This window comes from Equus przewalskii, chromosome 30 (assembly GCF_037783145.1).
Source record: "Equus przewalskii isolate Varuska chromosome 30, EquPr2, whole genome shotgun sequence".
Taxonomy (NCBI): Eukaryota; Metazoa; Chordata; class Mammalia; order Perissodactyla; family Equidae; genus Equus; species Equus przewalskii.
The window spans coordinates 18,615,556-18,643,412 of NC_091860.1; the positions used below are offsets into that span (position 1 = coordinate 18,615,556).

A 27,857-nucleotide genomic window follows, 5' to 3' on the forward strand; every position below is an offset into this window, starting at 1 on the left:
GATATAAATATGCATCAATGGAAGAATGGTTTAAACAAAGTGTGGAGAATTCACTCAATGTGCAAATGTAGAAATGAATAAACTAGATATCAACATGGATAGTTTTCCAAAAACATAATGTTGAATGAAAAAAGCGAGTTGCAGAAGGACCAAGTCAGTATGACAGGTGACAAAGAACTCTAAAGGCTAGAAGGGCAGTGCATGCAAGGAGGAATAATACATAAGGTGTTCAAGTGCACCCCTGATGTTTTCCTTCTTAAGCTGAGTGGTAGGTGCATTTATGTTCATTATGTTATCTATTCTCTTTTGTATTCCTGAAATACTTAATAAAACAAAAGGAAAAATTGAACAAAATGGTCCCTTCAAGTCAGCTCCAGTGATGGACTGAGGAAGGCAGGAAGGAGGCTGCAGCCACCCAGCCAGCTTGTCACACTCACCCACTCATCAAAGAGAATTTATCTTATTTCTTATAATATCAGTGATATTTTAAAAATTGAAATGCAGGTTTTGAGGAGTAAAAATTTAACTTGCTGGAGTAACAGTACTTTTCTAGACTCTGTTGTTTTCCGTGTAAAAAGAATAGTAAAGAATTTGTGAGGGGATTTATCTACCTGTAATTCATCTAAATTGTAAGACCTGGAGAGAAAATATTAGCAGAATACCTTCAGATTCTCAGGTGAAAGGTATTAAAGATAAATGCCCAAGCAATGGATGTTTTCACAATATCGCTATTTACTCAGGGCACAGAATTTTGAAGCGTTTGAAAAAAATAAGACTTAGAATCTTAACTGCAGCCTGCCTAGAACCAGGTTAAGAGATCTGAGTTTCCCTCCCAACTCCTGTTCTGTGCCTGTTGGAAGTTTCTGACTACTGTTCCAGAAAGCAACAATTCTGAAATCTGACCAAAAAGACAGTGTACCAGCGCCATCTACTGAATCCTGGATAATCTTACACCGAAACTGGAGAAATGTTCTGAGGTCTAGAAAAAGCAGGCTGAAGTCAAGCATGAAATGTAAGCTCAATGCTTCCGCAGAACTTTTACAATTAACCTATTTATTTTCTTCTTCAACACCAATTGAAATATTAAAGTGGACCCTGTAACATAGCAATACTGTAAAAGTTGTATTTCAACAACGAGGTTTTGTTCTGTTTTTACAAACACTGCTACTATTCACCAAAAGTCTTAAAATGTCTTTTACTTCAAAATTGGACTAGAGTCGGATTTAGGGTGTTAGGCAGGAATGTGCTGGAAAATGCCTAATAATCAGTCACGGGGGGTGGTGTCTGGTTTGTACCGTTTGCCTTCTCCTGTGGTGCAAATTTTTACACCATGGCCCATTTCAACGTGGCGCCGCTGAACGTGGAGCTGATCGGCTCCCAGAAGCTTCTGCAAGGGCTCAGGCCCCAGGACACCAGCTGACTTTACCACCGAGTGGGTACTGAACCGGGAAATCACATTGCCTCTCCAAACTAACTTTTCCATCTCTGAAAAGGATGGTAAGTCACCACTGATGTTTTTCAGCTTAAATAATATAATTCTCAAGAAAGAAACATTTTACTCAGTAAATGAAGACAGGGAGAGCTGCAGCAGCATCTCTTCTTAAAGCTCTTTGTAAAGAAGAGTGGGGTCCCGGCAGCCCCTCCCCTCCTGCGCCTGAGCCAAGTTTGGAAACATCCTCCGTCCATGCCCAGCGAGGGTCACAGAGGATGCTGACGTCGCTAATATTGTTACTGGTAAGCGTGCGAAGGAGTGTGGTCCAAGGTGGGAAAGGGAATAGGAGTCATTGGGTAAGGAAAATTTAAGTTCTTCTTTGCAAGCCTGTCCTAATGCTTTTATTCGCTGTGCTAACCATGAGGGACATCAAAATGCTAAAGGCACAGTCCCAGACCTCACAGAACTGAAGTGGAAGCTGGCTTGGCCATGCGTCTCATTGCAAAACGACATCTTCAACAATGGGATCAGAAAAGGACTATGAAGAGAAGGGAAATCACGACAGTGATTGCTCAGAGAATTGAGTTCCCATTCAGCTGTGTGTCTGGCTCTAAGTAAAAGTCTTGGCGAGGAGCAATAGTCAGGAAGGAGGCGTGGCCCTCAGGGTTCTTGCCGCGTCCAAGGGAAGGTGTTAGCAGTGTGTCTCAGAGACTGAAGGAAGAATCCTTGGAAAGGCGGTCTGTCTGAAAGCCTTCCAGGTGATCCGAATGAGCAGCCGTAGGTGAGACCACAATCTGTTTGTCTGTTCTATTTTTGAATGGTTGGTCATTTCCAGTTTGTGTTATTACAAATAATTGGCTGTGAACATTGTCACACGTCTTACGTTGCTCATATGTGTGCGTGTTGCCTGAGCCTCTCGCAGGAGTAGAATTGCCGGATAGAGTGACCATGTATTTGTCATCCAGACTGAGAGACTTTTGAGAGTAAAAGGTAATATTTAAAGTAATTAAAATGTGGGGCCGCCTGGTGGCGCAGCGGTTAAGTTCTCGCGTTCTGCTTCTCCGAGGCCCGTGGTTCAGCGGTTCGGATCCCAGGTGTGGACATGGCACCGCTTGGCAAAAGCCATTGCTGTGGTAGGCGTCCCACTATAAAGTAGAGGAAGGTGGGCATGGATGTTAGCTCAGGGCCAGTCTTCCTCAGCAAAAAGAGGAGGATTGGCAGTAGTTAGGGATAATCTTCCTCAAAAAAAAAAAAAAAATTAAAATGTATTTACTGACCAACAAATTGGTTTAATTGATAGACTTATAAAAAGATTTTGATTCAAAACTGACTTTCAAAGATAAAATCCCTTCTAAAATATTAAAATAACATATATCCATGGACATTAAAGTAAAATTCCAAAACATTCATTTTGATCATCTGAATATATATTTTTTTAAAAAACCAAAATATGCTTGGTATATATTCACATATAAACTAGAGTTTAGCCACATCTAGTAATTTTTTCTGAACAATGTGTATTTTAAAATGGTATTATTAATATTTTTTGTAGAACTGCTTCCAAAATTTCATCAAAGTTGCTTTTTATGCTAAATAAATTTGGTGGTTGGCACCTTCAATGAACTCTTCTCCATAGAAAGTATTTGTAATACCACTGCTCTCTCTGTAGGTTCTGAGGTACCTTGTAAGCTCAGAGCAAAGTTTGCTAAAGAAAGGATAATCTCAATTCTAGCTGTGGGTTTTGTTTGTTTGTTTGTTTGTTTTTTGCTGAGGAAGATTTGCCCTGAACTAACATCTGTTGACAGTGTCCTTCTATTTTGTTTGTGAGCTGCTGCCACAGCATGGCTACTGAGGAGTGGAGTAGGTCCCCGCCCAGGAGCTGAACCCAGGCTGCCAAAGCAGAGCTCACCTGAACTTAACCACTAGGCCACAGGGGCTGGCCCTAGTTGTTGTAACATTGAAATGTGTAAATATTTATGCCCAATATTTCCCACAGATACTGTCTTTTTGTCTCTGTTAAGAATACTTTTGTTCAGCAAATATTTTTATAAGCAAAACTTGTAAAGTAAGTTGTCTATTTAAAAATTTTTCAAACATTTGGCCACATATATTTGCAGCAAAATTATGGGTCTTCTCAATTCCATTCATTTCTGGTCAGAATAAAAATATATCCAACTAAAAGTAAAAGCTCTGTCAAACATGTCAATATGGTTCAAAGTACAATTTCAAAATTAAATCTGGTACAATATTTGAATTCTCATCATTTAAGTTGTTTAATCCCCACCTCTAGTTGTTCTTATACGGATAAATTTCAGTGTCTTTCTGATTACAAGCTTGGTTTTCAATAATTCAAACTGATGAAATTTCAAAAGCTGCAGATTTTTTTTTTAAAGATTTTATGTTTTTCATTTTTCTCCCCAAAGCACCCCAGTACATAGTTGTATATTCTTGGTTGTGGGTCCTTCTAGCTGTGGCATGTGGGACGCCGCCTCAGCATGGCCCGATGAGCAGTGCCATATCCGTGCCCAGGATTCGAACCAACAAAACACCAGGCCACCTGCAGCAGAGCACCCATACCTAACCACTCGGCCACGGGGCCAGCCTCAAAAGCTGCAGTTTTTTAGTGCTGAACTTTTTAACATTTTAGTTAAGATTTTCAACAGATTCTGAACAAAATTAAACCTATAATATAGAGGATCATTTTCCAATACCACTGTAGGACATTAGGTATATTAACAGAGTAATATTCAAAAGCTCAAATATTCCTAAAACCTGATTAATATCAGATAGAAAATAAAAATAGGTTATATATGTACATATATATGAAATTTAGGCAAATATATTTTCTATTTAGGTTGGTAGAATAACACATTTTTGTGTGTGTGGTAAAATACACATAACCAAATTTACCATTTTAACTACACAGTTCACCAGCATTAAGTACATTCATAATGTTGTGTGAACATCACCACTGTTTCCAAAACTTTTTCATCATCCCAAATAGAAACTCCATACCCATTAAAAATAATGCTCCAATTTCCCCTCCCCTCTGTGCCTGGTAACTTCCATTCAATGTTCTGTCTCTACTAATCTCCCTACTATAGGTACCTCATATAAGTGGAATCATACAGTACTTATCCTTTTGTGTTTGGTTTATTTATTAGTTTAATGCTAAACTAATGTTTTCACTGTTCATCCATGTTGTGGCATTTATCAGAATTTCATTCCTGTTTTAGGCTGAATAATCTTCCATTGTATATATATATCACACTTTGTTCATCCGTTCATCCATTGATGAACATTGAGTTGTTTCTACCCTTTGACTATTATGAATAATGCTGCTATGAACATTGGTGTACAAGTATCTATTTGAGACCTGCTTTCAGTTCTTTTGTGTATATACCTAGAAGTGGAATTGCCGGATTATATGGTAATTATGTATTTAATTTTCTTGAGGAATTGCCATATTGTTTTCCATAGCAACTGCACCATTTTACATTCCCACCAACACTGTGCAAGGATTCCAGTTTCTCCACATCCTCATCAACACTTACTTTCCTTTTTTTTATTTTTATGATAGCCATCCTAGTGGATGTGAACTGGTATCTCACTGTGGTTTTTATTTGCATTTCTCTAATGACTAGTGATGTTGAGCATCTTTTCATGTACTTATCAGCCATTTATATATCTTCTTTGGAGAAATGTCTATCTAAGTCTTTTGCTCCTTTTTGAATTGGGCTGTTTGGTTTTTTGTTGTTAAGTTGGAGTTCTTTGTATAGTCTGTATATTAACCCTTTATCAGATATATGATTTGCAAATATTTTCTCCTATTCTGTGGGTTGTCTTTTCACTCTTTTGGTAGTCACCTTTGATACACAAAAGAATAGGACATTTTTTGACAGGTTAACAAAGTATGTGTGCACCACGACCAATTCCAAGTACATTTCTACTCCATAGGTTTCTTAACTTAATATAAATATTGTTTTAACCTCAATGCAATTGTCTACCAAAATTCGTATTTGTATTATCACCACACAAAAAAGATCTTTACCATTGAATATTTTAAGTGAATCTATTATAGCATTGACTATCGTGTTACACATTTTCCTTTTGCTAGAAAAAATTTTTAAAGCTTTACTTTGACTTCCTGAATTAGAGAGAAAAATTCAGCCATTACTGAAGTGATTTTCTACTTGAAGCATCAATGACACTATAACACTGTTATGACTTAACTGTTTGAAAAGTTCTTGTCTGTTAATGGTGCAAAAACTGACAGCTATCACTTCACATTTTTGTGTTTGCACAAGAAAATTTGAAATCCCAAAATGAGCAAAATGAATTTGCAGTAGTCATTTAGTCTTGATGAAAAGTCAGGCTTCATGGGGTGATTGGTAAACTCCCCTTGGGGGCTTCTTGCAGTCTTCCCCAAACAGCTACTACCTTAGCATGTGTACGGACATTTCTTTGGTCCATTTGTGTCTTCTGGTTTTCATGTGGTCACTGATATCACTTTGCTCCAAGATGGATAGTTGATGGCAACAAATATTTTGTGAAAATAATACATGTATCATCACTGTTCTTGAGAAACTGAGACAGTGCTTAATGTTTTATTAAATATGCATTACCGTTCATTTGAGCTCATTGCTCTCAAAAGAATTTATTGTGAAATAAAAAAGCGTTACCAAATGATCACATAAATAAATGAACAGTTGTAGATTTACACCATACAATACATCACAAAAACACTGTAGTAAGAGCATTTAGACTACTCTTGATTCCCTTCTTAGCAGAACAGCTCAGCCTCTGTTTTCTGCACATATTTCAAATAATCTAACCTAGAATTTCTCACCTTTCCCACTAACCATACCAGCTGGTAGCTTCCTTGCATCATGCTTCTTGCAGGCCAATGCATAAGGGTCAGGGCACAGTTGGCTGGCATTATACCAAATGGCCGGCAGGGGCAGCAGTGTCAAGAACTTCTTTCACTACAATTCAAGACTAGGAAACCATAGCTACCTTTTGACCTTTGTGTCCCAGAATATTTATTTCTAATCGGTGAGCACTCTGCATACTATCCATCAAAGGGAAATTTTAGTTATGTGGCAAGAGGAGAGAGTTGGGGAAAGAAAAGTGTGTTATCTCTGGCTGCATTTAAGATTTAACAACGTGTTACAGTAGGAACTCTACTGCATGTGTCCCACACTACTGGACAAGATCCCGGCAGAAGCTAGAAGGATAAAGTAGAAGTCCACTAACCTTTCCTGTCTCATTTTAATACAACTATTAATGACAAAAGTTTATTTAAAAATTTAAAAATCTAGAGCATCATAGTGGACTGAGCTCTTCCCTTAGTCTCTCTCCCCTAAGATACAATGAAAAGGACATTCCTAAACCAACAGAGGACATTCACACAACATAATAGACATCTGAGAGATCCATACAGCCATACGTCTGAAGGTGGGGGTGGTGGATCCCCCCAGGAGACAGCGGAAGGAGGTAAGGAGATCTTCTCGTTCTCCCCCAGGGGCAGTGATCTAGGGCTGGAGTTCAGGACCTTGCCTGTGGCTGGCATGTGACACTGAGAGAAGGGGAAACAGGCAGCCCTCTGTGGGAACGCATATGCTCTCAGAGTTATCTCCCAGCTTGTGGGAACACTCCACACTGAGGCAGCTAACCAATCACAGGGGCACCCACACCAAGCTGAGCACACCAAGCCAGCAGACAGTGAGTGCAGGGTGGGGGTGCACAGGATCACACACACAGAAGGAAGCACCCCTCTTCCCCGTCCTACCTGGTGCACTAGCTCAGCCCATCAGCCAGAACAGGGCCACCGTGCACCTGCACATACCTGTGTAGAGCACCAGCAGCCAGCAAGCAAACACAGATGGGCCCTGTCAGCAGAGCTTCCAACAGACAGGCACCTCTGCCAGGGGTCACAGCAGGCTCAGAAGACATAGCTGCTGCCCGCCCCTCCAGTGGTGGCACGTGGAATCTGTGACCAAACACTACCACTATGTGATGGCACAAATCCACCCCATCAAATAGCAGGAAGAGAAATATTAACACTCCAGACCAGAAGGAAAATGACAAGTACCCAGAAGTCAACCCGAAGGCACAGAAATCTACAATCTAAATGACAGAGAATTCAAAATAGCTATCATAAAGAAACTCAATGAGTTACAACTAAACTCAGAAAGCCACTTTAATGATCTCAGGAATAAAATTAATTAGCAGTGGGAATTCTTCACAAAATACATTGAAACTACAAAAAAGAATCAGAAATGTTGGAGATGAAAAACATGATGATTGAGATAAAGGAAAATCTGGAGTCCTTAAAAAATAGAGCTGATATTATGGAGGACAGAATCAGGAATTTAGAGGACAGAAATGTAGAAATGCTGCAGATAGAGGAAGAGAGAGAACTAAGACTAAAAAGAAATGAAGAAATTCTCCGAGAAATATCCAACTCAATTAGGAAATGCAACATAAGGATTATAGGTATTCCAGAGGGAGAAGTGGGCGAGAAGAACAGAGAGCTTGTTCAAAGAAATAACAGCTGAGAACTTCCCAAACCTGGAGGAGCTGGACTTACATGTAAATGAAGCCAAGAGAACTCCTAATTACATTAATGTAAAAAGACCTTCTCCAAGGCATATATTAGTAAAACTGGCAAAAGTCATGACAAAGAAAAAATATTAAGGGCAGCAAGGCAGAAGAAAATAACCTACAAAGGAACCCCAATCAGGCTTTCAGCAGATTTCTCAGCAGAAACCTTACAGGCTAGGAGAGAGTAGAATGGTATATTCAAAATTCTGAAAGACAAAAACTTTCAGCCAAGAATACTCTATCTAGTGAAACTATGATGGAGATATGATGGAGAAATAAAAACTTTCCCACATAAACAAAAGCTGAGGGAGTTCATTGCCACAAGACCTCCCCCCATAAGAAATGATCAAGAAGGCCCTCATACCTGAGGAAAAAAAGGGGGTTACAAAACCTTGAGCAAGGAGATAAATAGACAAAATTAGAAAGTTGTGGCTCTCCATCAGAACAAGTTAGCAAACAATTATAACATTAAAGATAAAGGGAAGGAAAGCATCAAAAATAACTATAATCACTTCATTTTAATAATGAACCGATACGACAAAATGGAATAAGTTGCAACAACAACTTACAAGGAGAAGAGGAACAGGGTGGAACATGCTTAGACTAAAGAAATAAGAGGCTATCAGAAATGGACTATCTTATCTACAAGATCTTTTATACAAACCTCACAGTAGCCACGCAACAAAAAATCAGAACAGAGACACAAATGATAAATAAAGAGAAAACTGAGAAGATCATCATAGGGAGACATCAAACTGAACTGGCAGTCAGAAATACACAGGATGAGAAACAAAGGAAATACAGAAAAACTAGAACTAAACAAGTGATAAAATGTCAGTATTAAGTCCTCACATATCAATCAGCACTCTAAATGTAAATGGATTGAATTCTCCAATCAAAAGACACAGAGTGATTGGTGTATTAAAAAATAAGAACCAACAATACGCTGACTACAGGAAGCACATCTCAGCTCTAAAGACAAACACAGGCTCAGAGTGAAGGGGTGGAAGATAATACTCCCAGCTAATGGCAAACAAAAGAAAGCAGATGTTGCCAAACTTATATCAGACAAAGTAGACTTCAAGATAAAATAGACAATGAGAGACAAAGAGGGGCAGTATATAATGATAAAAAGGACACTCCACCAAGAGGACATAACACTTATAAATATATATGCATCTAACACAGGAGCACCAAAGTGCATAAAGCAACTATTAACAGACCTAAAAGGAAATATTAACAGCAACACAATAATAGTAGGGGGCCTTAACTTCCCACTTAGATCAATAGATAGATCATCCAGACAGAAAGTCAACAAGGAAATAGTGTAATTAAACAAAAACTAGACCAGATGGACTTAATAGATCTATATAGAACATTCCATCCAAAAACAGCAGAATATACACTCTTCTCAGGTGCACATGGAACATTCACAAAGATAGACCATATGTTGGGAAACAAGTCAAACCTCAATAAATTTAAGAAGATTGAAATCATATGAAGCATCTTTTCCAACCACAATGCTATGGAATTAGGAATCAACCACAAGAAAAAATCTGGGAAAGTGATGAATATATGGAAACTAAACATGCTACTGAACAACCAGTGGATCAATGAAGAAATTAAAGGAGAAACCAAAAAATATCTGGAGACAAATGAAAATGAAAAAACACCATACCAATGCATATGGGATGCAGCCAAAGCAGTCCTAAGAGAGAAATTCATGGCAACACAGGCCCACCTTAACAAACAAGAAAAATCTCAAATAAGTGATCTTAAACTACACCTAACAGAATTAGAAAGAGAAGACCAAACAAAGCCCATAGTCAGCAGAAGGAGGGAAATAATAAAAATTAGAGCAGAAGTAAATGAAATATAAATCAAAAAACAGTAGAAAGGATCAATGAAACAAGGAACTGGTTCTTTGAGAAGATAAACAAAGTTGACAAACCCTTTGCCAGACTCACGAAGGAAAAAAAAGAGAGAAGGCTCAAATAAATAAAATTACAAATGAAAGAGGAGAAATTACAATGGATACCACAGAAACACAAAGGACTATAAGAGAATACTATGAAAAATTATATACCAACAAATTGGACAATCTGGAAGAAATGGATAAATTCTTAGCCTCATACAACCTCCTGAAACTGAATCAAGAAGAAACAGAGACTCTAAATAGACAGATCACAAGTAAAGAGATTGAAACAGTAATCAAAAACCTCCCCAAAAATAAAAGTCCAAGACCAGATGGCTTCTCAGGAGAAGTCCACCGAACATTCATAGATGTAATACCTCTTCTTCTCAAACTGTCCCAAAAAAGTGAAGAAGATGGAACACTTCCTAACTCATTCTACAAGGCCAACATCACCCTGATCCCAAGGCCAGACACGGACAACACAAAGAAGGAAAATTATAGGTCAATATCACAGATGAACATAGATGCAAAAATCTTCAGCAAAATGTTGGCAAACTGAATACAGCAATATATTAAATGGATCATGCACCATGATCAAGTGGGATTTATACCAGGGATGCAGGGACGGTTTAACATCCGTGAATCAATCAATGTAATACACCACATTAACAAAATGAGAAATAAAAAATACATGATCATCTCAAGAGATGAAGAGAAAGCATTTGACAAGATCCAACATCCATTTATGATAAAAATTCTCAATAAAATGGGTAAAGAAGGAAAGTACCTCAACATAATAAAGGTCATATGTGACAAACCCACAGACAACATCATACTCAACAGGGAAAAACTGAAAGCCATCCCTCAGAGAACAGGAACAAGACAAAGGTGCCCACTCTAGCCACTCTTACTCAACATAGTGCTGGAGGTTTTGGCCAGAGCAATTAGGCAAGAAAAAGAAGTAAAAGGTATCCAAATTGGCAAGGAAGAAGTGAAACTCTTGCTGTTTGCAGATGATATAATTCTATATATAGAAAACTCTAAAGAATCCATCAGAAAACTATTATAAATAATAAAAAAGCTATAGCAAAGTCGCAGGATACAAAATCAATTTACAAAAACCAGTTGCATTTCTATACTCTAGTAACAAGCTAACAGAAAGAGAACTCAAGAATATAATCTCATTTGCAATCACAACAAAAAGAATATAATATCTGGGAATAAGTTTAGTCAAGGAGGTGAAAGACCTACACAATGAAAACTATAAGACATTATTGAAAGAAATTGATGATGACATAAAGAAATGGAATGATATTGCATGCGTATGGATTGGAAGAATAAACATAGTTAAAATGTCCATGCTACCCAAACCAATCTACAGACTCAATGCAATCCCAATCAGAATCCCAGTGACGTTCTTCATTGATATAGAACAAAGACTCCTAAAATTTATATAGGGCAGCAAAAGACCCCAAATAGCTAAAGCAATCTTGAAAAAAAAGAACAAAGCTGGAGGCATCACAATCCCTGACTTCAAAATATACTACGAAGCTATAGTAATCAAAACAACGTGGTACTAGTACAAAAATAGACACACAGATCAGTGGAACAAAGTCAAAGCCCAGAAATAAAACCACATACTTACAGACAGCCAGTCTTCGACAAAGGAGCCAAGAATGTACAATGGAGAAAGGAAAATCTCTTCAATAAATGGTGTTGGGAAAACCTGACAGCCACATGTAAAAGAATGAAAGTAGACCAGTGTCTTTCACCATTCACAAAAATTAACTCAAAATGGATGAATGACTTGAAGGTAAGAGGTGAAACCATAAAACTCCTAGAAGAAAGTATAGGCAGTATACTCCTTGACATCAGTCTCAGAAGGATCTTTTTGAATACCATGTCTACATGGACAAGGGAAACAAAGGAAAAAAATAAACAAATGGGACTTCATCAGACTAAAGAGCTTCTGAGAGGCAAATGAAATCAGTAACAAAGTGAAAAGACAGCCCACCAACTGGGAGAAAATATTTCCAAATCATAATCTGACAAGGGGATAATCTCCAAAATATATAAAGAACTCATGCAATTTAACAACAAAAAAACCAAACGACCTGATCAAAAAATGGGCAAATGATATGAACAGACATTTTTTCAAAGAAGATATACAGATGGCCAATAGGCACATGAAAAGATGTTCAACATCACTAATCGTCAGGGAAATGCAAATCAAAACTACAATGAGGTATCACCTTACACCCATTAGAATGGCTCTAATTAACAAGACAAAAAATAGCAAATGTTGGAGAGGGTGTGGAGAGAAGGTAACCCTCATACACTGCTGGTGGGAATGCAAACTGCTGCAGCCACTCTGGAAAACACTATGGAGATTTCTCAAAAAATTAAAAATAGAAATACCATACAATCCAGCTATCCCACTACTCGGTATTAATCCAAAGAACTTGAAATCAATAATTCAAAGAGATTTGTGCACCGCTATGTTAATTGCAGCGTTATTCACAATAGCCAAAATGTGGAAGCAACCCAAGTGCCCATCAATGGATGAGTAGATAGAGAAGATGTGGTATATATATACAATGGAATACTACTCAGCCCTAAAAAAACACAACATGGATGGACCTTGAAGGTATTATGTTAAGCGAAATAAGCCAGACAGAGAAAGACAAACACTGCGTGATTTCACTCATATGTGGAAGATAAACAAACACATGGACAAAGAGAACAGATTAGTTGTTACCAGAGGAGAAGGGGGTTGGAGGTGGGCATAAGGGGCAAAGGGGCACATATATATGGTGATTGACTAATAGTAATGTACAAATGAAATGTCACAATGTTATAAACTGTTATGACCTCAATAAAATTTTAAAAAATGAAAAAGTATAGGACAAACACTAAACCAAAAAGCTTTCTGAGAAAATATGCAAAAGCCAAAACTCTTAGTGGAAAATCAAGACATGGTCACCTAATCATAGAGAATGACCATTTTCAACTTTAGGAGATACTGGCAGTTTCCCAAAGTGATTGTTGGGAATTATATCACCACCAACAGCATACGAGAGATACAATTACTCCACTTCCTCACCAACATTTGACACCATTTGTCTTTAATTTTGACTGTTTTGGTATATATGCAATAGCATCACAGTGTGGTTTCAATTTTACTCCCCCTGCTTAATAATGAGATGAATACATGCTTATTGACCATTTTGATCTATTCTTTTTTGAGGTGCCTTCTCAAGCCCATTTATCTATTCAGTAGTGTGTATTTTCAAATTTTTCTTATTGATTTGTAGCACTTCTTAATATATTTGATAAATAAGCCCCTCATTAGTTATATGTGCTGTAAATATCTTGTACTACTCTCAGCTTACCTTTTTAAGCTAATTTTTATTGAGTTAATGATAGGTTACAATCTTGTGAAATTTCAGTTGTACGTTATTGTTTGTCAGTCGTGTTGCAAGTGCACCCCTTCACCCTTTGTGCCCACCCCCCACACCCTCTTCCCCTGCTAGCCACTAATCTGTTCTCTTTGTCTACATGTTTAAATCCCTCATATGAGTGGAGTCATACAGAGATTGTCCTTAACTATCTGGCTTATTTCACTTAACATAATTCCCTCAAGGTCCATCCATGTTGTTGTGAATGGGACGATTTTATTCTTTTTTATGGCTGAGTAGTATTCCGTTGTATATATATACACCATATCTTCTTTATCCAATCATCAGTTGATGGGCACTTAGGTTGCTTCCACGTCTTGGCTATTGTAAATAATGCTGCAATGAACATAGGGGTGCATGTGACTATTGGAATTGCTGACTTCAAGTTCTTTGGATAGATATGCAGTAGTGGGATGGCTGGGTCATATGGTATTTCTATTTTTAATTCTTTGAGAAATCTCCCTACTTTTTTCCATAGTGGCTGCACCAGTTTGCATTCCCACCAGCAGTGTATGAGGGTTCCTTTTTCTCCACAACCTCTCCCATATTTGTTACTTCTTGTTTTGGTTATTTTTGCCATCCTAATGGGTGTAAGGTGATGTCTGAGTGTAGTTTTGATTTGCATTTCCCTGATGATCAGTGATGATGAACCTCTTTTCATGTGTCTATTGGCCATCCATATATCTTCTTTGGAGAAATGTCTCCTGCCCATTTTTTAATCGGGTTGTTTGATTTTTTTGTTGTTCAGCTTACCTTTTTGACCTCCAAATGGTTTCTTTTGGCTGATGAAAGTTCTTAGTTTTAATGTGTCCAGTTTCCAGTTGGGGAAATCTTTCCTTATTTGAAGGTCGTGAAGATATTATCCTACGTTATTGTCTTAAAGCTTTTTTTTAACCTGTCATATTTAGGTACACAATCCCACTGGAATTGATTTGGGGATATAGTAAGAGATAGGGATAATGCTTTATTTTTTCCCATATTGATATCCAATTGATCCGAGCATAATTTTTTTTAAAGTTTGTCCTTTTCCTACCAAGTTTTGGTGGAGATTCTGTCACAAATGAGATAACCATGTATTTAGGTCTGTTTCTGGTCTCTCTGTTCTGTTCCACTGATCTGCCTGACTTTCCCTACGCCAGTATCACCCCCATCTTAGTCCTATAACCTTATAATAAATTGGTTTCTGGTGGTATGAGTATTTATGTACTTCTTTTTAAAGACTGGCTTGTCAATTCTAGGTTCTTTGCATGTCCATATAAATTTTAAAATCAGCTTGTCAATTTTCACCAAAAACAAATTCTACTTGGATTTTTGTTGGGTTGCAATGCATCTATGGATCAATTTGGGATGAAATGACAAAACATTGAGTCTTCAAGCCACGAATGTGTCATATTCCTCTATTTCTTCAGGTCCTCTTTAAAACTGAAACTAATTAATTTCTCAATACTTCGTGGTTTTCAGTGAAGACATCTTTCAGATTTATTCCTATGTATTTTACATTTTTGTGTTATTGTGAATTCCATTTTTAAATTTCATTTTCTAATTGTTTGTTGCGAGCATATAGAAGTGCAATTGATATTTACATTCTGCACTTGTATCCAGCAACCTTGATGAATTCACTTAAGTTTAACAGTTTGTTTATAGATTCTTTTAGATCTTTTTATAGACATAATCATGTAATTTGTGAATAATGTCAGCTTACTTCTTCCTTTGCAATATTTATCCTGCTTTTCCTTTTTTATACTTTATATATACCTTGTTGCGTTGGCCGTGACCTCCAGTACAATGTTGAATGGAAATGGTGTTAGTGGGTAGGTCACCAGAAGGGGAAGGCATTCACTATTTAACTGTTAAGTATAGCGTTAGCTTTTCACAGATACCCTTTACCAGATTAAGCAACTCCCCTTCTACTCTTATTTTACTGAAATTTTTTAAATCATAAATTTTATCAAATGCTTTTTCTGTACATATGAAGATCATCATATGGCTTTTCTTCTTAATTCTGTTAATTTGGTAAATTACATAGATTTTTGAGTGTTATGCTAGTTTTGCAATCCATGAATAAACCTCACTTGGTCAGGAGTTATTATCCTTTTTCATATAACTGGATTCAATTTGCTAGAATTTTGTTTTGGACTTTTTGCTTCTCTGTTCATGAAAGGGATTAGTCTGTAATTGTGTTTTATGCTAATGTCCTTGTCATATTTTGTATCAAGGTTATACTAGCCTCATAAAAAAGGTGAAAATCATACCCTCTTTTTCTGTTTTCTGATAGAGTTTGTGTAAGATTAGTATTATCTCTTCTTAAATGTTTAGAATAAGTCACTGGTAAACCATAGGGCTTGGATTTTTCTTGTTTGGAAGATTTTAAATGACAGATTCTAATTAACGTATATAATACTATTTAGTTTTTCTATTGCTTATTCCATCAGTTTGCGTAAGCTGTGTTTTTCAAGGTGTTTGACTCATCTTATTTGTTGAATTTATTGGTAGAAAGTTGTGCATAGTGTTCTCTCAGCATCTTTTTTATTATTTATAAGATCTATGATGATGTTCCATTTTTATTTCTGATATCACTTGTGCCTTCTCTCTCTCTCTTTCCATTTTTTTTCTTGATCTGTCTTGCCAGAGATTAATACATTTTGTTAGTCCTCTTTTATTTTAGTACAGGCCTGCTGATAATAAATTCTCTCTGAAAGTGTCTTTATTTCATAACAATTTGAGGATATTCTTAGTGAATTAGAGCTCTAGGTTTTCCACTATTTTCTTTCATCACTAAGGCGTCATTCCATTGAATTACCGCTTCCATTGTTTCTGTTTTGAGGTCCATTGTCAGTTTATTATTGCTTCTTTGAGGATATTATTATATTTTATCACCCTCCAGCTGCTTTTTGGAATTTCCCTTTGGCATTGTGTTTTCATCAGTTTTACTATGTTGTGCCTACATGTGATTTCCTTTATATTTACCCTGATTGGTGATCATAATGTCTCTTGAGCATAATGTCTTTTTTCAATAGACACAGGAATTTGTTTTGCTTTCTTTTAAATTGTTCTGGTTTTAAAGGTGATAATTAACCAAACATTTTTTTTTCATGTCTAAGTTCAGGAAGAAATTCAGAATGTATACAATCATTAGAGACACAGATAAAAATATTAACTTCACTTCAAATGAGTCTGGACTTGAATTAAAAACAAAAACTAACCTCAGTTTACAAGCAGCTCTCTAATATTCTGCCTGAAGTCTAGACCTCAGGATGCCTTTCCCAAGGGAGAATTTTCACCTGCAGAGAAGGCATCTTTCTTCTGAATGGCTGACTAACACTTATTGGGCTACAATAGTGAGGAAGGAGGGAAATGATCCTGTAATCTAGAAGGTAGATCTTGTGTACTCACCTCATGGAAAACTGAGGCAGAAAGCAATAAACCTTCTCTGTGGGCAAGTAAGCCAGAGAAAAAAGAAGGAGGTAAGTCACATACACTCAGTTCCTTCTTCCAGTCTCATCGGCGCGTCACCTCCTCCCTCAGGGGAAGCGATAGAGAGCAGTTTCTCCCATATTTTTCCATCCTGAGGAATCGAGTTAAAATTCCGTCCACTCCATGGGAATAAACAGCCTGAGATAAGCATTTTCCTTAAAGTAAATAATACAGATGCTAAGAGGCATTTTTTTTGTCTGGTTCCCAACCCAAAAGTTTAGTGGATTTTTTAGTGTATACCTTAGATTGTCTAGAAATTCCTAAGGTCTTGATCGAAAATCTTTCAACTTGTGAAACTATAAAAGTAAGTATAAATATATTCAAATTTCAAGAAAGAACTCATGATTGTGGAGGTAGCAGAAAGTGACAAATTTTGTGAGTGGTCAGAAAAAGGGATCATAGTAGGTGAGAATGACCGAGCTGAATTGTGAAGAATAAAATAAGGACTCAAAATCCCAGTAGTGGAAACAGGTGGATGACAAGGTTAACTTGGGCAATTAATAACTTTTTACTGCTTTATACTTCTTTCAATACACTGAGAGTAGATTAAGCAGTCCCTAAGATTTCTTTTGGCTCTGATCGTCCATGTTCCAGAATTGATTAATAAACCACAGTCCACTCTAGATTTCCATGAGCCTTATATTCCTTCCATGGATGATGTTATGAACTGAACTTTGTTCCTCCAAAGTTCTTATGTTGAAGCTTCAGCCCCAGCACCTCAAGATGTGACTGTATTTGGAGATAGGGCCTTAAAGGAGGTAATTAAGTTAAAATGAGGCAGTTAGGGTGGGCCCTAGTCGATCTGATTGGCGTCCTTGAAGAAGAGATTAGAATTTACAGGGAGACACCAGGGGCATCCGTGCACACAGGCACAACCACTTGAAGTGACGGAAGAGGGGCCCCGTCTGCACACTAAAAAGAGAGGCCTCAGTGGAACGCAGCCTTGCCAGCATCTTGATCTTGGACTACCAGCCTCTAGACAGTGAGGAAATAAATTTCTGCAGTTTAAGCCCCCCAGTCTGTGATATTTTGTTATGGCAGCCTGAGCTGACTAGCACAGGGGAGGACCTTGGTAAAACCTCATTAGACCAGGGTGCTTGATGCTGGTCTTAGCAGGATGACACCGTGAAAAAGAGCATCTCCAGCTCCAAGGGGCCTGGAAAAGCAGGGTAAGTCTTTCCTGAATGTCTCAGGAGGAGACAGCAAACAAAACATTACACTGTACAAGACACACAAACACTTCCTAAAAATCCTCTTAATTCCTTTCTCTCCCTAAAGTTCCACATCTCATGGCAACGCTTACCGTCTCTCCTTTCCTCTCTCTCCCTCCCTCTAAATGAAAACTGAGAAGCTCCTCCAAACTCTCCTTCTAAGGTATTTTATCCTTACCGAGTCTTACACATTTTCCTATGTATCTAAATGTTACTTCGATAGACTTCTCCCAGTCCTCTATTCCTCTCTCTCCATCAGCATAACAAAACCCGTTAGTGAATCCGATCAGTCCTTACATCCTTTCTCCTTAAACAGCAGGAAAGGATGGAGAATTTCGAACAGATGTAAGTTGATATCTTTCATGTGATTTCTATCCCACTTTGGAAAATTCAGTCCTAAAAGTGAAAATTTCAAAAAAAAACAGATTTAGAGAATGGCAGTAAAAACAGCCAAAACAACAATCTTGTGTTTTTTGGGTTTGTGTTTTTTAATTTGCTTTCTTTTGTTCACAAATTCCCATTTGTCTGAGTGAATAAAAATAGCCGTTTTGATTCCATATTGAGAGAAAAAAGTAAAACTTGGATCATCTACAACAAAACTGAGGCAACACTATGCTGTATAATGAACTTACTCAGTGAAAAAAAACTTGAGTAAGTTATTGCTTTAATTGAGGAAATAACAGGAAATTCCCTGTAATAAAAATAGTGTTTTGAGGAGCATGCTGAATTTCCCAGAAGTCAATAAAAAGGTTTGATGTTTTACAGTTTTCCAAAGATTAAGTCTACAATTCTGGGGCAGGCTCTGTGCTCATTCTTAATACTTAGATGCCGAAAAGGAAGGAGATCAGCAGTTAGTTCAACAAGTAATCTTGCTTATAACAGACTCTCCAAAGAAAATAAAGATGGTTTACAAAAGGAGAACCATCGAAACAAAGGGAACCATTCCAGAGAAATCAACAAGAATTTGAGCAGCTACCGAAACTATTAACCAATTCCAGCAGGAAGTAGAAACAGTACTTTCCATTTTGGAGAAATACCTCTTATCTCAATGATTATTCATCAACACACGAAGTCAGGCAACTCAAATATTCTATTTTATAGAGACCGGCCAGCCCAAGGGGAATTCTACTTAGAAACCTGGCCAAGAGAACGGTTGAATCAAATGCTTTAAGCTGTCGCAGGAATAACTTGGGATAATAGAAAGAGGAAATGTATGCACCTGGAAAAGACTGAAGAAAACCTTAATGATCCTTTGTGTGCCATCCTAAATTCTTTAAATTTTGTTTATGCAAGAACCCTGTCAATTAACAAGGGAGCAGAGGCTTGAGTGGGTGTCCAGGGATGTCTAACTCCACATCACCAGCCTTCTGGACTCCTTGAGGACGAGGGCATTTTCTTATTCATCCCCAAGGATGGCCTTCAAGATGTATTTGTTTAGTTAAAGTACAGTAAATCAAATGGTATTTACCAAAGCTAAAATTTCATTAAGAAAAGGACAGAAATTAATCATGACAATCTTCCTGTAATTTTTATTTGATCAAATTGGGACTCTTCTTTTGCAAATCTCTTTATTCCTTTCCTCTTCTTGACACCAAGCATCTTAAGGGAAAGGAACCTGTTTTGTCTTCCTACTCTCAGTCTACCATAGTTGAGAGTTCAATAGCTACTTTTTAAGTGAATGAATGAATGATTCTTTAAATTCCTTTTTATTAGAAATTGCAACTCTGTACTCCTGCTGGTTCAAGAAATCCTGACTCAGGAGCACTGAAAACAAAACCCAACGCAGGAAATAGGATAATAAGAAGTAAGCAAAATAAACTAAGCATGCAGGTCTTATCTCTGTCCGGTACAAATTTAAAATCTAAAACAGATATTCTGGGATCAACAAAAATGCAAACAACCAATAGAATCATATCAGTAATCAACGAAGTGTGTGCATCAACACAGGGCCCACGAGCCATGAGTTTTACTATGAGGAGAAAGCAAAAATCAGAGAAGACAGTTTAAATTCTGCATGCAAAGCAGATGGCAAAGATAAACAATAACAAAAGGGACTTGTAATCAAAAAGAGGATCAATTTTCTGTAGCTACCACCTTACCCCAAAACCTCGCCCTTTGATCATTGAGTCCTGAATTTCTATCAACTTGGGAAAGACAATAATAAACCCTTTTTTAAAAGTTATTAACAGTTTGACAGTCATCATGCGAATCCTCACAATACTCCAAGAGGGAGATATCCTTAATCAAGTCTTATAGATGAACGAGTTGAGGCACAGGAATTAAGGAATTTGAACCCAGGTCTGCCTGACTCCCAAGCTCTTTTTTTCTTTGTTGAGATACAATTACATATAACATTGTGTAAGTTTAAGGTGTACAACATGTTGGTTTGATTCATTTATATATTGCAATATGATTACCACCAGCGCTAGCTACCACCTCCATCATGTCACACAGTTATCTTTTTTTTTGTGTGGTGGGAACAATTAAGATCTACTCTCTTAGCAGCTTTGACACTTATAATAGAATATTGTTGTCTGTAATCATTATGCTGTGCATTAGATCTCCAGGGCTTATTTATCTACTAGCTGCAAATTTGTACCCTTAAACAGCATTCCCCCAGTTACCCCATCCCCTAGCTCCTGGTAACCACTATTGTAGTTTGTTTTTATGAGCTCAGCTTTTTAAGATTCCACACATAAGAGAGAACATACAGTATTTGTGTGTGTCTGTCTGACTTATCTCACTTAGCATAATCCCCTCAAGGTCCATCCATGTTGTCACAAATGGCAGGATTTCCTTCTTTATCATGGCTCAATAATATTCCATTGTGTATATATACCACATCTTCTTTATCCATTCATTCGTTGATAGACACTTGGCTTGTTTCCATATCTTGGCTGTTGTAAATAATACTGCAATGAACATGGGAGTGCATATATCTCTTTGAGATCCTGATTTCATTTCCTTTGGATAAATATCCAGAAGCAGGATTGCTGGATCATATGGTAGTTCCATTTTTAATTTTTTGAGGACCCTTCATACTGTTTTCCATAGTTACAGCCCATGTTCTTCATCACCATCCTAAATTGTCCTGTAGCCTGTGTTACTTGTTAACATCTTAAGCTCGATGTGGCCAATCTTATAAAAATAACAGCACCCTAAGTGTTGAGAGATTGGTCTATCATCTAATATTAATTTGTTGCCTGTCTTTGTCTCATTACTAGATCTAAGGAAAGAGGATACTGACACTTACCCTTGTTCATCAGATAGTTATGAGAAAAAAACGAAATAATATATGTAATTCCATTAGCCTGATTCTGATGGATACTGATATCTTATCACCATAGTGCAAACAACATGAGGGTCAGAAGTATAAACTATGACCCCACATTTTAAGATGCTTTCATTCTAGGTAAGAAGGCCAGAGACACAAGACATTCTATTAATAATTGCTGAACAATTTGACCTAACCTGTAAATGCTGTGCTCTCCCACCAGAAAGTAGCCTCTAAAAAGGCTTGTTCACTGCTCATCCCCAGTATCTAGAATGAAGCCAGGCACGTAAGCAAGCCTGCATAACTATTTGTTAAATGAATAATAGTGAATTAGACTATTCAGTCTTGAGTTAATGCATTTTGGGGTCAAAATGCTATTAAAATTTCTTTTTTAAATCTAAAAAGAAGACATTTCTGTCATATTCTATATTATTTCCCACATATACTCATACAGACTACACTGGTAAATACTATACTATGAAAGATGCTATCATCTCATTCACTGAGAAAACAACATTTCTCGTCCTTCCCGTGTCTAATCACAGAATCAGAATATTGAAGCCAGAAGGGACTTCACAGATACTTTGGTTAAACCTTTATTTGACATATAAAAAAACTGTGATCCAAAGATATCAAGCAACTTGCCAAGGGTCTCACTAGTTGCAGATCCAAGGCTCAAATCCGCGTGTTTCGATGTCCAATTCAGCATGTCTGCCATGACACTCCTCTCTCTCTCTGTTGCTAGATGCTGGACTCCTTCTTCCCAAACACACTCCCACATCTCCTTCTAAGGTGACTTCTTCTGGCCCCCTGTCACCTTTCTGAGGTTGTGGCAGATTCTACCTCTCTGCCTCCCGAGCACCAGTGCCATTTTACTCAGGTGGTTGTTACAAGACCAGTTGCTGCCTTTTATGGGACAGTGACATTGCCAGGCTCTCTGCTAAGAACTTGACATCCACTCTCTGCTCTCCCGCTGCAGACATCCCCTCTCTCTTCTTGCATCACACCCATGCACATGCACACGTGTGTGCATGCACACACACACTACATGGCTACCACCCAACCATCCCAACCACCTAGTAACTCTAGATTCCACTGATTCTTGCTCACATCCACCTGGGCTTGACCCTTTCTAATTCAGCTGCCCTCCTTGTTTATTTCTTCCATTCCTAGGTCAGCATGTTAAGAAGTCCATGGTGCTCATAATCATGCAAATATCAGAATTTTAAAAATAATATATCTAAGGAGTAAGAACTTCGTCATCTGGAAGTATGCTATGGACAAGACAGCCTGACACCTTAACACTAAAAATGCTAGGTCAAAAATAAAAATTGCCCCTTTCATGCATAAATGAACTTACGAGAGAGTGCGGTAAATTTCTAAGACCAGGAACAAAGCAGGAACACAAGTCCGTTTAGGGCAGTGAATGCCCAGCACTGAAGCTACCTTTTGCCTTAGGACACCTACTGATGATGGATGACCCAGAACAGAGGAGATGAGTGACAAAGCCAGGAGCTCCTGCAGGGCAGGAAGTCAGATCACAGCCTCCTCCTGTTCCCGCCCACGGGTTGTGCAGTGCTGTACCCTCAGAGAAATCATCATTGGGAAAGGCATTGTCCTGGCGGGGGCAATAGTGAGGAAACACAGATGTGAGTATAAGAGGGAGGGTGGCTCCCCTGATCATTGTGTCCATGGGAAGTCCTGCACAAAGGTTTGGGACATATATTCACTCTATTTGCAGTCTGGAAATCCACAAGCCAGGAATTTTCTTCTGGAAAGGCACCAGCAGAAGCAAGTATAATTCCCCTCTGGAGAGCTGAACTCTGAACCTGTTTGGACACCCAAAAGACCACAATCTGAGATTTTATTTTAAAAGCAGGTTAACTTGCTCAAATGGATTAGGTCTTCCAGTGTGGCCGGAACCATGGCAGATCTCAAATGGCCATGGTTGAATACCCAAGATCTCCTGGAACAACACAGCAGCCAGAGGCAACTGGACCCCAGGATGGAATGGATTTTCTTAATTCCTTGATTTCTAGAAGAATTGCCAGTGGCAACTACTATTTTACATGCAAGCTGCTGTCTCTTGGGGGCTCTGTAATTCTCTTACATCCACGCACAGATCTGCTTACAATCAACAATTTGAAAATCAAATTGCATCATTAATGTGTCTTGTTTTAAATGCATACACCTATGAGAGAGAGGTTAACTTTTGCTAAAAAGAAAGGGCTCAAGGAAAACAGGCGTGCCTCTTTCCTATTTCCTTTATGCTTTTCCTGGAAACCTGAACTGGGAAAGAAATTGTGGGTTTTGCTACATGGTTATGATTTAGTTATCTTAGACTGGTGATTTTTTTACTTCTTTTTCTATTTTTTTCCTTTCCCTCTTCAGGTGTGGATGTAGCCTCTGCTTAGTGTTATAAGCAGTTCGAGGATGGTGCTTTGGGATTCAGTAGCATCTGACCGTGCAAAGGCCCTGATGGGGAAGCTGTGCGAGATTTGTTGGGCCACAGAAAGACACACACCAGATCTGGCCCTTGGTTTTCCACTGTAGCACAAGCGTGGAACCAGGTCACCCTGCTGCTACTCTGATCTTACCGCTCATTAAGATCATCGTGCTCATCTGGCTCCTGACGGCTGCATGCATCCCCCTGGCCCCTCTGATGTCAGCGTCTCATCATCCCCATCGCTATCAGAGAGCCCGGTTGTCTAACAGCATCTTCTCCCATGGCCTGAGCCTAAAGAAGACAGCCAACCTCTGAGCTTCTTGGAGAAGAGGAGGCCATTCACAACAGTACATTCCTTTCTACTTTGTTGAATGGAATGTCCTTCAGGCTCTCCCATGCAACTTAGCTCTCCAGTGGAGTTTCCACAGAGAGACACCAGCGCTTCATAAAGAGAAGTGACCACTTCTACAGACTCAGAGAGTTCACAGAAATATGAAGATTCAAGATCTTCAGGAGCATCGACCAGACATTCCCATCCCATATGTTAGGGGCTCATTCTGCCCCCAGGTAACATAACAATGATTCCACTAAACTAGAATTTGAGACGTTGGGTTCCATATATCTCTGAATCAACAGGTAAAGAAGGGGGTGACTGGACTGGCTGGCATGATTGATCGCCACTACCAAGGGGAGTTGAGTTGCTACTACACAATGGAGGGAAGGAATGGTGTGTCTAGAAACAAGAGATCCCTTAGTGTGTCTCTTAGTACTACCATGTCCAGTGACAAAAGTCAATAGAAAATTACAACAGTGTTTTTCTTTCTCTGTCTGACTTTTACGTGACATGATGGAGGTGGTAGCTAACCCTATGGTGGTAATCATATTGCAATACATCAGTCTATCAAATCAACACACTGTACACCTTAAAGTTACACAATGTCATATGTGAATTATATCTTAATAAAATTGGGGGAAAATGTAATGATATTGAAAAAGAAGAAAATTACAACAACCCAATTCAGGGAGGACTGTTAAGGTCCAGACCTTTTAGGAATGAAAGTTTGGGTCACTCCACCAGGCAAAGAACTACAATCAGGTGAGGTGCTTGCTGAGGGTAAAGAAAATATGGAATGGATGGTGGGAGAAGGTAGCTATAAATACCAGCTATGACCACATGACCAGTCCCAGAAACGATGACAGAATTGTTATGAGTGTTTCTTCTTTATTTTGATATGAATATATTTGTGTGTATATTAACAGAGATTTTCTTTTATTCCTTCTCTTTTCCTTTGTCATCTAACATAAGACATGCTGATAATAGTTAACTTTATATAGCATAGTATTTAAGTTAGAATTAACGCGGAAGAGGGAACAGCACTCAAGACCCTACATTCTCTTCTGGGGAGAGATTTATTGCCTTTTTCTTTGTACACAGGATAGTTGTATCGTGTTAGGTGGAAGTGTGACCTCATTATCTTCATTTGGAGATTAAGTATTTAAGGAGATGTGTGTGGGTGTCAAGTTGACAAGGATGGACTGTCATGGTCAGTTATTGCGTCAGCTTGGCTAGGCTACAATCCCAGTTATTCAAACACTAATCTAGGTGTTGCTGTGAAGGTACTCTGTGGATGTGATTAAGGTCCATAATCAGCTGACTTTAAATAAGGGAGATTATCGTTGATAATTTGAGTGGGGCTGATTTACTCAGCTGAAAGAGCCTAACAGCAGAGACATGGCTTCCCAAAGAAGGAGAAAGTCTGCCTGAGGCTAGAGCTCCAGCTTATGCCTGAGAGTTCCAGCCGGCTCTTCCTGCTGGCCTGCCCTGTGGATTTCAGATCTCCCCGGGAAGCTGACTCAGAGGGAGATTAGAATGCAGAAATTGCACTGGGGGGTGTTAGTGGGCATAACACCTGTTAAGAACTGGGAGCAAGATTGGAGGAGTCCACCGGACTCATGTTATACCCCTCAGCCTCTCAGAAAAGTTGGTTGTTGAAGAGAATTTGAACAGTAGGATACTTTGAGGTGGTGACTTGCATGTATATGCAAAAGAATAAAATAAATCGTGCAAAAGAAGAAATGAAATAGAAGACCTAGGTAAGTTGAGAATGACTTAGGATGACCAAGTAAGTTTCTGCACACAAAATCTTGTTCTTCTTTTCTTTTCTTTTTTCTTTTCTTTTTTTTTTTTTGCTGAGGAAGATTTGCCCTGACCTAATATTTGTTGCCAGTCTTCCTCTATTTGGTATGTGGGCCACTGCACAGGGTGGCCGCTAACAAGTGGTGTAGGTCTGTGCCTGGGAACCGAACCCGGGCGGCTGAAGGAGAGTGCACTGAACTTAACCACTAAGCCACCAGGACTGGCTCTTTTATTGTTCTTTTACAACATAATTTTCAACAATGGACAATATTGCCTCCAAGTTGGAGAGAGGGATTGGTTCTTGAGGACCAAAAAAATCCTACTCTCTTTATGTATAAAGCAGATGTACCTATGGTATGCAAACGGTTTTACAATATATCTGAGGCATTAAAATTTCATGGCAGGGATAATTGGGAAAAAATGTCTAAAAAGCCTCCTTAGGGAGTGGTAACGGAAAAAAAGTTGAGAAACAGTGCTTTAGAATGACTTCTTAAATATTGTCATTGTGTGCTTTCTAAAAAATCATGGAAATAGCACTGTTGAATTTTCCTACTATAAAAATAATACAGTCCCATTATAAGAACAAACACAATAAAAGAGAAAAGATTGCTAAACATCTCACCATCCAGAGATAACTACTATTACACATTTAGGGTTTGTGTGTGTGTGTGTATATGTACACGGATGCACACTTTTTCCGATAGATATTTTCACTTTTACTAAGATGACATTATACAATAATTACTGTTTTGTAAATGTTCCACTTAACATTGCAGTCGGCTTTCTATGCAATGAGAAATTACAGCATAATTTTAATGCCTGCATGATATTCCATGATACAGTTGTATTATAATGTATTTAAACAGCCTCCCTAGAGCTTCATGTTACAGCAATGTTTGTAACAGAAAGCATTGCTGTGCTAAATAGACTGCACTTTTATTATTGTTTGAAGATAAATTCCTGAGAGAGGAAGAGTCAAAGTCTATATACTTTCTTTGAACCATTGGTACACATTGCCAAGCTGTATGTATCCTTTCCCATCAATAAATAGATTTCCAGCACCATGTTAATGTCTTCATAGTATTCCACTGTACAGGAATATTATGATTTATTTAATCAATGCAATATTGAAGTTATCGCCAATGTTTTTCTTTGCTATTATGAGCAATGCTGTAAAAACATCTTGAACTTGACTGATTATTGTCACATGAAGAATTCCTGAGTGGAATTACCGGACCAAGAGTACACAATTAAACACACACACACACACACAACTTTTTAACATCCTTGAAATGCTATTGCACTTTATCCTCCCTTTGAAGGTCATTAACCATTTGCAAGTCACAGCATTTCTGACCCCATGGTTTGTCATGACCGTCTGCCTCTTATAGGATCAGCCCTGCGTCTACCGGAAGTACCGCCCCTTCACGTTTTGCTTCCTTGTGGATCCTAAGGAAAGACAAAGGTTTCGTCCACAGCCAGTGCCTGAGGCCTCTACAGTTTCCAGTATTAGCAACAGGCATCAAAGTAGAAGCTGTAGCTCCTCTCCAGAAAGCAGCTTTCAAAAACTAAAGTATGGGAAGTTTTCGTACTGGCTTCCTGGTCTGCTGTTCCTTTGGTTTATTTTGTTTTCGTTTTTAGCTTTGACTTGCCAGGATGGGAATCCTGCCGTACATATTATATATCGCCTACGGACACAGGATTTGGGAAATTATTTCTGGCCAAAGTCCTTAATCCTGCTCCCAGAGTACGCCTTTGCTTATTTTTGCTTCTGTTTAACAATGAAACCATCGGGGCAGGATATCCAGCGTGTGAGGCTCTGAAGTCTTTATAGAATCATAATAAGTCTTCCTGTTATCTAGAAATGCATGGAAAACCGCTGCAAGTCGCACCATTCTGTTGTG

General features: G+C 38.3%; 1 long non-coding RNA gene across 1 annotated transcript; it reads left to right on the forward strand.

Moving 5' to 3' along the window:
• The first annotated feature begins 2,095 nt into the window (after window positions 1-2,095).
• LOC139080549 (uncharacterized) lies at window positions 2,096-27,017 on the forward strand. The gene is made up of 2 exons (XR_011535140.1): window positions 2,096-2,213; window positions 23,762-27,017. It is a non-coding gene; the product is annotated as an uncharacterized lncRNA (long non-coding RNA).
• The last annotated feature ends 840 nt before the right edge of the window (window positions 27,018-27,857 follow it).